Here is a 15,569-nt window from a genome sequence, read left to right on the forward strand (position 1 = left end):
TTTAATTCTTTAGTTACAAATTTTGAAAAATATAAAATATTAAAAGCACCCATTTTTGAACCTATCAATTCTACCTCTAGATATCTAGCCTAGAGACATTCTTGGATAGTACCTAAAGAGACATATGCAAAGATATTCAGCACAGCATTGTTGCAAAAACAAATAATCAAAGCCCCAAACAGGAAGCAATTCAAATGTCCACCAATAGGGAAATATTTAAATAAATTATGGCATAGACTATGGAGTATTATACAGTTGTTAACAAAGTTAAATGTACTGACATGGAAAGCTAGGAGACAGTGAATAAAGAAAGTTCTAGTAACAGAGTATAGTGTGACTCATTTATATAAAAATAAAACTGTTAGCCTAAGTACATACATATGTATGGAAATGCCTTTTGCAGAGCTCTGGAAGTCCACTATTAAATTGTTAATAGTGAACAGGAGTAGAAATAGAGCAGAATTCTGAGACACATTCACGTTTTATTATTCATACTTCTATACATTTGAATTTTGCTGTATGTATGTATTTTCTGTATTTAAAAAAATTTTAGAATACAAAAACAGCCAAAAATAACATAGCAATTCAAGTTCAGTTCAGGTCAGTCACTCACTCATGTGCGACTCTGCAACCACATGCACTGTAGCACAGCGGGCTTCCCTGTCCATCACCAACTCCTGGAGATTGCTCAAACTCATGTCCATCACGTCAGTGATGCCATCCAACTATCTCATCCTCTGTCGTCCCCTTCTCTTCCTGCCCCTTCAGTCTTTCCCAGCATCAAGGTCTTTTCCAGTGAGTCAGTTCTTAGCATCAGGTGGCCAAATTATTGGAGCTTCAGCTTCAGCATCAGTCATTCCAGTGAATATTCAGGACTGATTTCCTTTAGGATGGACTGGTTGGATCTCCTTGCAGTCCAAGAAACTCTCAAGAGTCTTCTCCAACACCACAGTTCAAAAGCATCAATTCTCCAGCGCTCATCTTTCTTTATGGTCCAACTCTCATATCCACAATGCAAGTTAAATACTTGGTTAATGAGGTCTTCAATTTTATGCTATTGTTTCACAGTGAAAATGTATTCAATTATTTCCTCTGTTATAAAACATAAATTTTAAAAAGACTAAGAGAGAAAAGATGAATTATAAGCTCCATCTTCTGATACAGAATTATACAAGTTTGTCATTGGTATACTACATCTCACAAGTGTGATTAGTAGCCAAGAAGACAGGGATGGTCTGGTGGAGTGTGATTTGACTCCCAGTCTGAATGAATGGGACTAGGAAGGTGGGGTGATGAGACTTTGCTGGTCTATTTCCTTCTTTAGGCAACACTAGCTCAGGAATTGGGATCTGGATCTGGACATAAAGTTTGTCAGTAAAAGCCAAATATAAGGTGACAGAGGAAGCATAGAGAGAGGAAATAAGACAAGAGCTGGAAAGAAACTGAAGAGGAACCTGGATTTTTTTGCCTTACCATGATGGACTCTCAGAAATACTTTTACAAAGGGCCTAAGAAAAATCAGTCGCTCCAATGAATTAACTTCTATGTATGACTCATGGACCCCGAGGAGAACGCTGGTTTATTTCTAGAACGACATTCCTGAGGACAAGTCTGCAGAGGTGGCAGACTCTCCACAGGGAACAAAGGGCTTCAGTCCAACGTGTTGGCACCCACACAGGGAAAGTGTGGTGAGACTTAAGTGACTTCATGTCATATTTATCAACTTATTATGTGGCTGAAAAGGGGCACCAAATGTATTTCTCTTTGACCCAGTATAATTAAAACTTCACCACTGGTTACGCTCGCCTTCTGAGGTGGACCATATTCTGCCTGTGGGATGTGAATCTCTCTAAATAAACAAGCTTTCACTTAAAAAAAAACTTCTACCATCTTCTGTGAATAGTTATGAGGATTCATTAGGTAATGAACTCATTCCATCAAGCAATAATATTATGTACTACATAGAAGCTGAAATACTATATAAAGGTATATGATACTCTTTACCTTAACAAGTTTATAAAGCAACATTATTCTTGACCATTTCTCCTTAAACTCTCTTCTATTCCACTATGTTTTCAGGTACTACAGTGATAAATATGAAGTCATTGTCAAATAAATGCTCCTCATAAGTGAGGAGAAATGTTCTTTTTAATAACGGGAAATTTATTGTGTCATAGGAAAAACAAGAAGTAATTTTTCTGAGTCTGGACTTCAACTTGAGTAATAAGTAGGGAAATGACTGAACAACTTCTCTTCAAAGAAGCAAAGCAGTTATTAAAGTATAAGGAGGCAGATATAGAACTAAATAAATGAAGTAGGAAAAAGGATCTCAAAAAGTAGAGCAGATGATACTGCTTTTAGTTCAAACAACAGAATTTTGGAGAAGAGAAGTGTTTCTTTTTTCCTCCCCAGTGAAATGGTAAAAGATTAGAAAATTCCTACCATGGGTATGGGGACAGAGCAAAGTATCTCCCCATTAAGAATCTGGAAATAAGAAAAATAGGGGTTTCCTCAGATAGTTAAAAAATAAAGTTGAGAGAAATTAATAAACAATTTATTTTCAAAAGGAAAAAAAAATAAAGTTGATACAGAGTGATGAAGTCAATGAAAAACAATCACTTTAAAAAGAATGGCTTACAGACCAAAGCAAGATTTGGCTGGAGCCTATGGATGGTATTGGCTCATCCAAAGAATGAATGGATCCATTAGAAGGACAGATGGTTGCCTAGAAATGGAGCCCAGAGAAAGGGAGGAACCGCGGTAGATGCTGGCCTTAATCAGCCAAGAATAGCACAGAGGAGAGGGTGTGCTAGCTCAGTGAGGAGTCCTAGTGGCAGGAAGGCAGTATACATTCGTCAAGCTTCTGCTCTTCTTGGTGATTATAGTGGTTATGGCTTTTCCACTAAAATATTTCCTCTAAAATATTCTTTAGTCTTGAGCTTGATAAGGTGAGTCTATCTCTGAGAGGATGTTGATCCTGTAAAGCTGAAGAAGCAAGCCTGAAACATGGCACCTCTGTGAAGGAAAATGCCAGTCTTTCCTGCAGACACATTGTCAATGTTGCTAAGTTCTTTCCAACTTCTGTTTTGCAATTGAAAGTTTGTACCTTTTATTCTTCCTCAGCTATTTCTCTGCTCTCCTTACTACACTTCCTGTTTGTTCTCTATATCTATACCTCTGTTTCTGTTTAGTTATGTTTGTTCATTTGTTTTGTTGTTTGGATTCTACATTTAAGTGAAATATGAAAGTATCTGTCTTTCTCATTTCACTTAGAATAATAGCTTCTAGGTCCACCCATGTTGCTGCAGATGGCAGGATTTACTTCTTTTCTTTTTTTTTTTTTTTTTTACTATGGCTGAATAATAGTCCATAAAGAATATTCCACATCTTCTTTAACCATTCATCTACTGATGGGCACTTAGGCTTCTTTCATATCTAGGCTACTATAAATAATGCTACAATAAACATAGGGATGCATATATCTTTTAAAATTAGTGTTTTTTCTTCAAATAAACACCCAGGAGTGGAACTGATGGATCATATGGTAGCTCTATTTTTAACTTTTTGAGGAAACTCCATATTGTTCTTCACAGTGGCTGCACCAATTTGCATTCCCACTAACAGTGCGTGAGAGTTCCCTTTTCTCCACATTCTTGTTAACACTTGTTATTTGTTATTTGTTGTCTTTTTGATAACAGCTATTCTGACAGGTGCCAAGTGATTGTGGTGTTGATTTGCATTTCTCTGATGATTAGTGATGCTGAGCATCTTTTCATGTGCCTGTTGACAGAGCATGTCTTCTTTGGAAAGATGTCTTTTTAGGCCCCTTACCCATTTTTAAATTGGGTTGTTTGTTTTTTGATGTTGAGTTGTATAGGTTCTATGTATATTTTGAATATCAATCCTTTTCTTAGATATATCATTTGCAAAAGGCACTAGGCTGCCTTTTCATTTTGTTGATTGTTTCCTTCACTGTGCAACACCTTTTTGGTTTGCTGTAGTTCCATTTGTTTATTTTTGCTTTGCTTCCCTTGCCTGAGTAGACATATCCCAAAAAATATTGCTAAGACTGATACTGAAGAGTTCACTGCCTATGTTTTCTTCTAGAAGTTTTATGGTTTCAGATCTTACATTTAATTTTTTAATCCATTTTGAGCTTATTTTTGTATACGGTGTGAAAGTTCTTTCCAATTTAACCTGTAGGTTCTTCGGAGAGCCGCTGAATACAGCTTCTTCCTCTGAAACAGTTCTCAGGAGTCACCACAGAGGCGCTGTGCTTCAGGTTTGAGGGGACCTTCTCAGAAACAGTCACATTGTCCAAGCTAAGCAGTGATGTGGAAACCAGAACACTTTGGAGGGGGCACTTCTTTTCCATATTTTCTGTCACTGGTCAAGGCATTCATTTCTCTGTGCCTGAATTATAGCAGTAGCCTCTTAGCCCCACCAAACTCCATTCTTTCCCCTCTGGTACTTCTTACTACCAGTTAATTTTTCTAAAACATAGTTTCACCAGATCCTCCCTTTGCTAAAGAGCATATTCTGCCTTTCTGTTGTCAGCTTCTTTATTCTCTTCACTCATTCTGAACCATTTGTTACTTCTCATTATTCCTCAAATACCGCCATGTGCATGTGCTCAAGTTGCTAAGTCGTGTCTGACTCTTTGTGATCCTATGGACTATAGCCCACCAGACTTCTTTGTCCATGGGATTTTCTAGGCAAGAATACTGGAGTGGGTTGCCATTTCCTTCTCCAGGGGATCTTTTCAACCCAGGGATTGAACCCATGTTTCCTGTGTTGGCAGGCAGATTTTTTTTTTTTTAACCACTGAGCCACAGAGGAAGCCCTATCATACATTCCTCCTCGTTTCTACTTGTTGAGAGCCTATCAACACCCCTGCCCCTCCATCCTCCAGCTTAGTACCCTGCACAGAGCTGAAGATCAGCAAATGCCTATTCCTCACCTCTTATTACTTTTTCCTGTAACTCTTCTGCTTCAACTAAATTAGTCTCCTTGCCATGTTATTTCCTTCCTTAGTGCTTTTTCAATCTATGGTCTGCAATTCCTTCTGAATTCAACTCAGACTGACTTTTTCTAGGAAGTTATGCTTAATTATGGGCTTCCCAAGGTGGCACTAGTGGTAAAGAGCCCATCTGCCAACGCAGGAGACATAAGAGAGGCGGGTTCGATCCCTGGGTTGGGATGATTCTTGGGAGAAGGAAATGGCAACCCACTCCAGGGTTCTTGCCTGGAGAATCCCATGGACAGAGGAGACTGGCAGGTTATGGTCCACAGGGTCTCAGAGTCAGACACAACTGAAGCGACTTAGAATGCAAACACATGTTTAATTATATCCTCCCTATTTGACTTTTTTTTTTTTAATTTATTTTTCTTTCCTATTTGACTTTAATCAGTAGCCCCTGAGTATCTCTGGGCTTCATTTGGGCAATACTAATTATACTTGTTACTTTGTTTCTCCTGAAAGGTTTTCTGATTCTTTGTTTTTTTGCTTGTTTGTTTGTTTAATGAAAGGTGGTAGAATGTAGTAGAAAGACAAGGGTTTGAATATGGCTTGAAAGTTGTTAGCTATGTTACTTTGGGCAAAGTGGGGAAACCACAACCTATATCATAGTTATAGGAGGCATAAGAAATGAGATGATTACCTAAGAATGGCATATAGCAGGTCTAACAAACAGAATTTTCTTCCTTTTCTCTCATCAACAAAATGAGTTGCTCTTATAGGAAAAGAAGATACTTTCCTTTTTAAAAACTATTTTCCCCCCTACTTGCTTATCTTGGTGACTTTCTCCTTGCCACCAACAAACATTAAGAACATCAACACTTGGTACTGTGTTCTTTACAAATACAACTAAATGTACTAAACCTGGGGGATGGGGAGGAGACTTCTCAGAGGAAGATCAGCTCTCATATTGACTGGTGAGCAGGGTAGTCAACGAGACCGGTCCCACTGAGGTTATGAACTAAAAGTTTACTGGAGTCAACGCGCGGCTCTCACAGCAGAGGGCTTTGAGTTGTTTGGATGTTCCTGACAGAGAGGAAGGCCTGGTCTGTTGCAGTTTAGCTGTAGCCAGCATTTTCATTCAGTTTTTGGACTTACTCTGCCTCCCTGTGGCCATAAGCAGTGATATCCTTCACTGAGCTAAGCTTTTCTGGAAGAGCCACAATAACAGGAAAGACTAAGAGAACCTATGAGCGCTGAAGAATTGATGCTTTTGAACTGTGGTGTTGGAGAAGATTCTTGAGAGTCCCTTGGACTGCAAGGAGATCCAACCAGTACATCCTTAAGGAAATCAGTCCTGACTATTCATTGGAAGGACTGAAGTTGAAGCTGAAACTCCAATACTTTGGCCACCTTCTGCGAAAAACTGACTCATTGGAAAAGACCCTGATGCTGGGAAAGATTGAAGGTGGGAGGAGAGGGGACGACAGAGGATGAGATGGTTGGATGGCATCACCAACTCAATGGACATGAATTTGAGTAAACTCCGGGAGTTGGTGATGGACAGGGAGGCCTGGCATGCTGCAGTCCATGGGGTCACAAAGTCAGACACGACTGAGCGACTGAACTGAACTGAAGAAAACCTAAGGGTAATAAGGTAATGCCTAAAGCAATGCTTCCCAGAAGTCAACCCTAAAATAGGGTTACAAAATTGAAATGTGTTTAAAATGGGAGAATTTAATAGTTTAATACATACATACATATGTAATGGTTATATTTCTCTCATGACATAGAATGTCTAAAGAAGAGGCCCAGGAAAATTGTGCTCCTGGCCAATCCTGCACAACCTCCCCAGTTCCACAAAGGTCTTGACCTATAGGCAAGTTCTATTTCTTTCTAAATGACTATGACGTTACCTGTCTTTTGGTGTCATGGATGGGCTTCAAGGGTTCTGGGAACCCCTGAAATTGAATACAACTCGGTTTGTAAGTGCATAGGTATATTTTGGTGGGGTGGAGATGGCTAGGTCCTTAGCTTTTATTAGATTCTCAGAAGAGCTCTGTGACCCCCAATATGTCAAGAACTACTACAGAAGCTATATGATCACCGTACCTCAGCTTCCTGGGCCAGTTTACAATCAATGCTATCTACTCTGTGAATACAGGAGTGACTTTAGGAGGCTAACAACTAGGATAAGTAATCAGGGCAGACAAAGTTTGCTCAGCAACAACTGTTCAGGTTCATTCAACCACAGTTTTTAAATCAGTAACTAAAGGGGATAGTCTTCAACACATCACAATGTTAGGGGCAGTCCAGCTTGCCCTTCTGAACTTATAAGCCTCGTTTGTGGTGGTTATGATTGAACCCCAGGAAAAAGGAAAAGCCTGTTGAAAGGAGGTGGTGGGGTAGTGGGAGTTAAGGTAGTGTGTCCTCTGTAGAGAAGTGAGCTTAGGACTGACCAAGTGGTGATCATCTTCTCAGGGTCCCTGTCTATAAGAGAGGTTAAAACATCAGTAGAAGTGTAATGAGATAGAGAAAATTTATTTCTCAGAACTATTCTCAGGGAGGATACTATTGCCATTCATTTGTTCATTCACTTACTTAATTTGTCATTCAAATGATTATTAGTACCTTCCATGAGCTAGGCACTGCTTAGGGTCAACAATGAAAATGACAAATTCTTTGCTTTTATGGTTTACCATTCTAGTGGGAGAACAGACAATAAACAAACACATAAAATGGAAAACAATTACAGATAATAATAGGTAACTTTGAAGAAAAATAAATCAGGATACTTGTGTGTGTGTGTAAACTTTTCTCTTGGTTGGCCAGGGAAGAAGCATGCTCTAAGAAGGTAACAGCTGAGTAGAGACTTGAACCAAGTGAAGGAGGGAGTCACGAAAACATCAATGGAAAGATTGTTCCTTGCAGAGGAATCAGCAAGGTCAAAGGTCTTAAAGTGAGAATGACCTTGGTATACTGGAGGACTAGCAGGAAGGCTAAAGCAGAAAAAGGGAGGAAGTGAGGACAGGCAGTTAAGCAGCCAAGGTGAAGGATGAGATCTCCCCAAAGGAACACACTCATGTAACAAAAGGTAGTCACTACACCTGTTTCTAAGAAGGGTGGGTTCCATTATTGCAAGCCTTTGACTTGACTTAGGGAAGAAGTGTGCAAGACTGGGGCAGAAGAGAACCCGTACTCCTTTCCCTGTTCTTCTTTATAGCTCTTGGCTCCTAAACAATTGTTGAGTTAGTATTCTAAAGATATTTGTTTGAAGGTGTGCCAAACTGTTAGCTTGTGTGGGATACCCATGTCTCAGTCCAGGCTTCCCACACATACTTTCCTGTCCTGTGGTGGTAGTGGGCAGTGGTTGAAAAATGAGAGAGGAATCTGGGAGTCCCATGAGCAGAATTCAGGCAGAGATCCCTCAGCATGTAGTGGACATGCCTCTTTTCCAGCCTTAGTCAGTCACCCAGAGGGTTTTGCAACGGAAGGTCAAGCTGGTGCAACCTAAGTTGGGCTGAAAAAAGAAAGAAGCCTTGACTGTTAACTAAAGAATGTAATACTAATGATTCACAATGGATGATATACATTATTAGAGACTAAGGACGTATGGGCATTTCTAGCTCTGAGACATGTCCTAATATAATTCCAGATGTAAGATTTCAGCCCTTACTAAGTAGATGAATTAGAAAAGAAAATGTTTCCAGAGCAATTACTTTAGCTGGGAGAGTAATCTTTTCAGAATTGCTTTCTCAGGCCTGTTTGTTCCCAGGGTGCAGAAGCCTGTGACTGGTTGTAGGAACCTCCTAATGGGAGAAGCTGCATGGAATCCTCAGACATCTGGAGCCGTGGGAGCAACACCCTGTGACAAGGAGTTGACAATATTCCCTGCCATCCAATCCTCTTTTGTTTTTTTTTTGCCCAAGCCACATGGCTTCCTAGTTCCTGACCAGGGATCAAACCCAGGCTCCCTGCAGTGGAAGCTCAGAGTCCTAACCACTGGACAACAGGGAACTCCCATCTAATCCTGCTCTGAGAGACCTCACTTGCCCTGCCCTGGCCAGCCCAAATAGAGAGGAGAGCTTGTAGATGTGATAAAGAGGGTCCTGGTTGTGGACACATCTGTATGCCTGTGGATACCAGATGTAGCACCTTACCCACCTCTACTGACCCAGCATTAGCACAGGGTCTGGAATACAACAGGGAGCTCAGAAAATGTTTCACTGCACAAATAATCATAGCCAATATGCTCCTAACTTCCTCGTGATCTTAGACCAGTCATCACTTCTAAGTTCAATTTCTACATCTATAAAGTGGATGTTGATAATACCTAGGCTTAGGGTTCATTTAAGTATAAAATGATGATACTGGAAAGCACTTTGTAGACTTAAAAGCATAATGAAACTATAAGGGGTGAAACAGTAGAAAGCTGCCTCCCAGCTGTCTACATATGAACATTTCAGTTACTAAATGCCAGGGCCATTTCTTTCCTCTTTTCTTGGTGACATTTTTGTCTTAGATAATCACATTATATCGTACTTATATGATTCAATTTGTAAGAAAACATATTTTATCTGTGGGTCTCAATTAGCTTTATTTTTATTTTACTGAGAAAAAAATTACGACTCACATGCAAAAGGGGTTGATCACTACTGACTGAGACATACCAAGATCTAAAGCATAGTTTGACTTGGGAAACAAAAGACTTAGAAGGTATTTTAAAACTCTTCCTTTTCTGCACAAATTTACGTATTCTATAAACAAAAAGCATTTAATGTAAATTGCAATGCAAATTAGAAAAGTGGATGGGAACAAGTGTTTTCAAAGGCACTGCGGTGGGGGAGGAGAGCAGGGAAATGGTTGTTTAGGAAAAGGAGGAAGTGGGATTAGGACGGCATTAAATCCATTGGTGTGGCCCTGATGCCAATGCAGTAGACATGGGATCGATTCCTGGGTCAGGAAGATCCCCTGGAGAAGGAAATGGTATGGCCCTGAGAACTCAGACCAAGGAGTTTGCCTTCTTAATGCCCAAGTGAGCTAAGAGAAAGATCTACTCTGAGATGAAAATAAAAGTTGGAGGAACCAAGAAAGACTGTAAGACTTACTGGGGATTTAGGTAGAGTAAGGAAATGTTTTAATAAAGGGGACAGAAACTAAAGAAAGTCCTAAAACATATCCTGAACAACAGCAATACATGAACCGTGAACTTCCAGATGTTCAAGCTGGTTTTAGAAAAGGCAGAGGAATCAGAGATCAAATTGCCAACATCTGCTGGATCATCGAAAAAGCAAGAGAGTTCCAGAAAGACATCTATTTCTGCTTTATTGACTATGCCAAAGCCTTTGACTGTGTGGATCACAATAAACTGTGGAACATTCTGAAAGAGATGGGAGTACTAGACCTCCTGACCTGCCTCTTGAGAAACCTGTATGCAGGTCAGGAAGGAACAGTTAGAACTGGACATGGAACAACAGACTGGTTCCAAGTAGGAAAAGAAGTACGTCAAGGCTGTATATTGTCACCCTGCTTATTTAACTTATATGTAGAGTACATGATGAGAAACGCTGGGCTGTAGGATGCACAAGCTGGAATCAAGATTGCCAGGAGAAATATCAATAACCTCAAATATGCAAATGACACCATCCTTATGGCAGAAAGTGAAGAAGAACTAAAGAGCCTCTTGATGGAAATGAAAGAGGAGAGTGGAAAAAGTTGGCTTAAGGCTCAACATTCAGAAAACTAAGATCATGGCATCTGGTCCCATCACTTCATGGCAAATAGATGGGGAAACAGTGGAAACAGTGGCAGACTTTATTTTTCTGGGTTCCAAAATCACTGCAGATGGTGACTGCAGTCATGAAATTAAAAGATGCTTACTCCTTGGAAGGAAAGTTATGACCAACCTAGACAGCATATTGAAAAGCAGATACATTACTTTGTCAACAAAGGTCCATCTAGTCAAGGCTTTGGCTTTTCCAGTAGTCATGTATGGATGTCAGAGTTGGACTATAAAGAAAGTTGAGTGCCGAAGAATTGATGCTTTTGAACTATGGTGTTGGAGAAGACTCTTGAGAGTCCCTTGGACTGCAAGGAGATCCAACCAGTCCATTCTAAAGGAGATCAGTCCTGGGTGTTCATTGGAAGGACTGATGTTGAAGCTGAAACTCCAATACTTTGACCACCTGATGTGAAGAGCTGACTCACTGGAAAAGACCCTGATGCTGGGAAAGATTGAGGGCGGAGAAGAGGACTACAGAGGATGAGATGGTTGGATGGCATCACCGACTCAATGGACATGGGTTTGGGTGGACTCTGGGAGTTGGTGATGGACTGGGAGGCCTGGCATGCTGCGGTTCATGGGGTCGGAAAGAGTTGGACATGACTGAGCAACTGAACTGAAACAACAGCAATAAAAATCTGGGTAACAGTTTTGTAATCCTCTACATATGTATGCATTTTTACATTATTAGAGGTATACCTTCAGGGTATTAGATTCTTAGAAGTGAGAGTGATGAGTCAAAAGTAAATGCCTAAAGAAAAAAGCAATCACCTAAGTAGTTTTGTTAGATACTGCCAATTATTGTTCAGTTGCTAAGTCATGCATGTCCAACTCTTTGTGATTCCATGGACTGCAGCATGCCAGGCTTCCTTGTCCTTCACTATCTCCTGGAATTTGCTCAAACTAATGTCCATTGAGTCGATGGTGCCATCCAACCATCTCATCCTCTGTTGCCCCCTTCTCTTCCTGCCCTCAATCTTTCTCAGTATAGAGTTTTTTTCAGTGGGTTGTACCATTGTATACTCTACCAGCATTGAGTGGAAATGTAGCATCACCAACAGAATGTGTTGTTATACTTCTGTTGTTGCCATACTTTTTAACTTTTGTCGATTTAAAGGTGGGAAATGGTATGCTGGTATAGTCTTAGTTTTCATTTCTCTAATTATGATTGAGGTTGACAATATTTTTATGTGTTTAAGGACCATTTAAAATATTTTTTTATTAAATAAAAAATTATCTGTATATATCTTTTGTTCATTTTTCTATAGGGTTTTGGTCTTTCCCCCTCACCTTGATTTTTAAGCATTCTTCATATATTAGAGAGATTTGTCACTTTCCCCCCAAGATATCAATTATAAATACTTTCTCCTAGTTTTCCAGTTGTCTTTTTATAAAAATTGACTAATTTTTATTTTTGGCGCATTGGGTCTTCGCTGCTTTTCGCTGGGTTTCTCTAGCTGTGTGGAGCAGGGGCTGCTCTTTGCTGTGGCGCGCAGGCTCTGTGGCGCGCAGGCTCTGTGGCGCGTAGGTTTCAGGAGTTGTGTCTCAAGGGCTCAGTAGCTATGGCTTGCGGGCTCCAGAGCGTGAGCTTAGAAGTTGTGGCGCACAGGCTGAGCTGCTCCAAGGCATGTGGAATCTTCCCAGACCAGGGATTGAACCCATGTCCCCTGCATTGGCAGGCGGATTCTTACCCATTACACCACCAGGAAAGTCCCAGTTGTCTTTTTGATTTTGTTTATGGTGATCTTTGCCATGCCTAAGATTTTAAATTTTACATAGTGAATTTTTATGTAGTTAAATAAATTACTGCACCTGGATGTTGAGTCATAGGTAGAAAATCTTTCCCTATGCTATGATTATAAAGAAATTCACCAGGGTTTTCTTTAACTAATTTTAAAATATCATTCTTAACATTAATGTCCTTGGTCCATTTGGAATATTTTCTGGATAGCTAACCACTTGTCCCAGACCACTTTTTGAACCATCTGTGCTCTAGTGATTTGTCACCTTCATCCTATACTAAATTCGTATAAGTACTTGTGTCTATTTTTGACTGCAATCAATTTTTTTTTTTTTACACCCATTGGAATGGTTTTCAGTTTTACTGAAAGTCCCTTTGGGAATCAATCTTTGTACTGTGCTAACTATGCTCTAGTGTTGGGTATATGATAGGTATGATTTCAGATAGAGAAGTAGCCAGATTGTACTAAGATTGAGTGGGAGCAATCAAGTCATTTGCCAAGTAAAGCAGGGGTGTGTTTATTTCTGAGTGTCAGTGGATGAGGAGGAAAGAACAGGAGGAAAGAAGAGTTGGAATTTAGTCAGAATAACTTGTCGTAATCTCCTAAAGATAGAGAGAGATGATGAAGAACTTGACCTTGTTAATCTAAATAGAAGATGGAAGAGGAGGTAAAAAGAAGGAACCAAACTGCTGAGAATGATAAGGGCCTTTCAATCTAATACCTGACGAACTCATCTTCCTGTCAATAACGGCGATAAGCTCTGGATAATATTAAAAAACAAAACAAAATAACGACCTGAGGGCTCTTGAGCCTGAACAAAGATAGATTTGTGAGAAGAGTTGAAACTTAGAGTAAGTGATCAGCAAGGAATGAGTTTCCCATTTTTTTGTACCTTTGTCCTGCAGGTAGCCTCCATCACAGCAGTGTAGGGTCAACTAAAGCTTCAATACAAAGGCCTCTGTCTTTCATTAGCATTACCAGGGGAAGCAGCCTGGGGCAACCAGAGCCTCTGGTGAGTGAGGAAGAAATCCACAGAGGGAGAAAGCCAGGGTCAGAGAGTCCAGATACCTAGCTGACCGCAAGTGGGGCAAACTGGAGGCAGTCCCTAGTTTAAGCTTAAAGAATGGAACTGAGATTTGAGTGAGGGGCCTACTGCAGGTCATGAAATGTTGCAGTTTGAGTCTAACAAAGTTAACTGTTTGCTAAAACAAACACTTTTCGGAATAATATAATAGATTTCAGAGTCTATACAGCATAAAGAAAATATAACCCAAATGTTTTCAGCATACAAAGAATCAGAAAATGTGACCCAATTTCAGAGGAAAATACAGTCAATAGATGCAAACTCAAGATGACAAAGATGTTAGAATTGTCAGACAAGGACTTTAAAGCAGCATAATTAAAATTATGGTCGTAAGGAATGGAAAATACATTCAATATGAATGAAAAGATAGGAAATATCAACGGAGAAACAGAAAATATAAAAAAGTACCAAATGGAAATTTTAGAACTGAAAAGCATACTATCTGAAATGAAAACTCCCCACATGAGCCTAATAGCAGAATGGAGATGAGAGATGAGAATCAGTGAATTTAAAGATAGATCAACAGAGATCATCTGATCTGAAGAAGAGAAAGAAAAGAGTTTGGACAGAGTGAAACAAACAAGTAGAAAACCACACAGCTTTAGGGAACTGTGGAACAATTTTGAAAGGTTTAACATGTGGGTAATTGGAGTACCAGAGGAGTGAAGCGAGGGAATGAGACAGAAAAGAAAAATCTGAAGAAATAATGGTTACAAATTTCTCAAATTGGGTTAAAGATATAAATTTACAGATTAAAGCAGCTCAGTTAATCCAAACAAGAAATCTGTGCCCAGTTACATAATTATAAAAGTGCTTAAAGACACACATAAAGAGAAAATTCCTGAAAGCATCCAGAGACTCGATCCTTTACATAAAGGGGAAGGTGATTTAAGGACTGTGACTTTTACTGAGCAACCCTGGAAAGTAGGGAGACAGTGGAGCGATACCGTTAATGTGCTGAAAGAAAAAAGAGTCCTGTCAACCCTTAAGTCTATGTATAATAAAAATGTCCTTCAAGAATGAAAGTGAAATTTACATTTTCAGATAACAGCTAAGAGAAGTTGTCATTACCAGAAACAAGCTACAGGAAATATTAAAGTTCTTTTACCTGAAGGAAATGATACCTAAGGGAAAGCTGGATCTTTAGGAATAAGTGAAGAACACTAGAAACAGTAAATATAGAAACCATTTTTCTCTCAGTTTCTATAATAAACACATGGTTGTTTAAAGCAAAACTTATAATATTGCCTTGTGAAGTTTATAATGTAGATTTAACATACATGACAACTATAACAAAAAGACAATGTGTGTGTGTGTGTGTGTGCAGGGGGATAAATGGACCCACATAGTTGCAAAGTTTGTTTAATATTCATGACATTGTACTGTATTAATTCTAAGTAGGCTGTAAACAAGTTAAAATATATTCTAATCCCCACAAGGTTTCTACTTTATGTGAAGTACTGTAATATTGAGGTTTCTACACTTTATGTGAAGGGTACTATATTGACTCTAAGTAGACTTTCAAAAGTTAAGAATGTATAATGTAATCCTTATAGAAGCCACTAAAAATAATGCAAGGAAATATATCTAAATTATAATAGATAAGACTGAATTCTGAATATATTTGGTAATCCAGAGAAAAGCAGGAAAACAGGGAAAAGATAAACAAAAACCAGAGAGGACAAACAAAAAATAAAATGACAAGACAGACCTAAATCCAACAATGTCAATATTTATGGTAAATGTTAATGGAGTATACACTCAAAAAAAAAAAAAAGCAGAGAATAGCATAAATAGCTATTATTAAAAAGCACGACCCAATTATATTCTGTCTATAAAAGATACACTTTAAGTATAAAGACACAAATGGGTTGAAAGTAAGTGGATGGAAAAAGATTAACCATAAATATGGTAAGACTCATGAAAAATAAAAACATATGCCCACACAAAGGTATGTGTACAGATATTTGTAGAAACTTTAGTAACTACAGTCAAAAACTAGAA

At 39.1% G+C, this 15,569-nt stretch overlaps 1 protein-coding gene across 1 annotated transcript in view; it reads right to left on the reverse strand.

Moving 5' to 3' along the window:
• M1AP (meiosis 1 associated protein) overlaps nucleotides 1-15,569 on the reverse strand; it is a 90,721-nt gene that overhangs the window by 26,123 nt on the left and 49,029 nt on the right. The gene's annotated exons all lie outside the window — the stretch shown is intronic.

This window comes from Muntiacus reevesi, chromosome 3, assembly GCF_963930625.1.
Source record: "Muntiacus reevesi chromosome 3, mMunRee1.1, whole genome shotgun sequence".
NCBI classification, from domain to species: domain Eukaryota; kingdom Metazoa; phylum Chordata; class Mammalia; order Artiodactyla; family Cervidae; genus Muntiacus; species Muntiacus reevesi.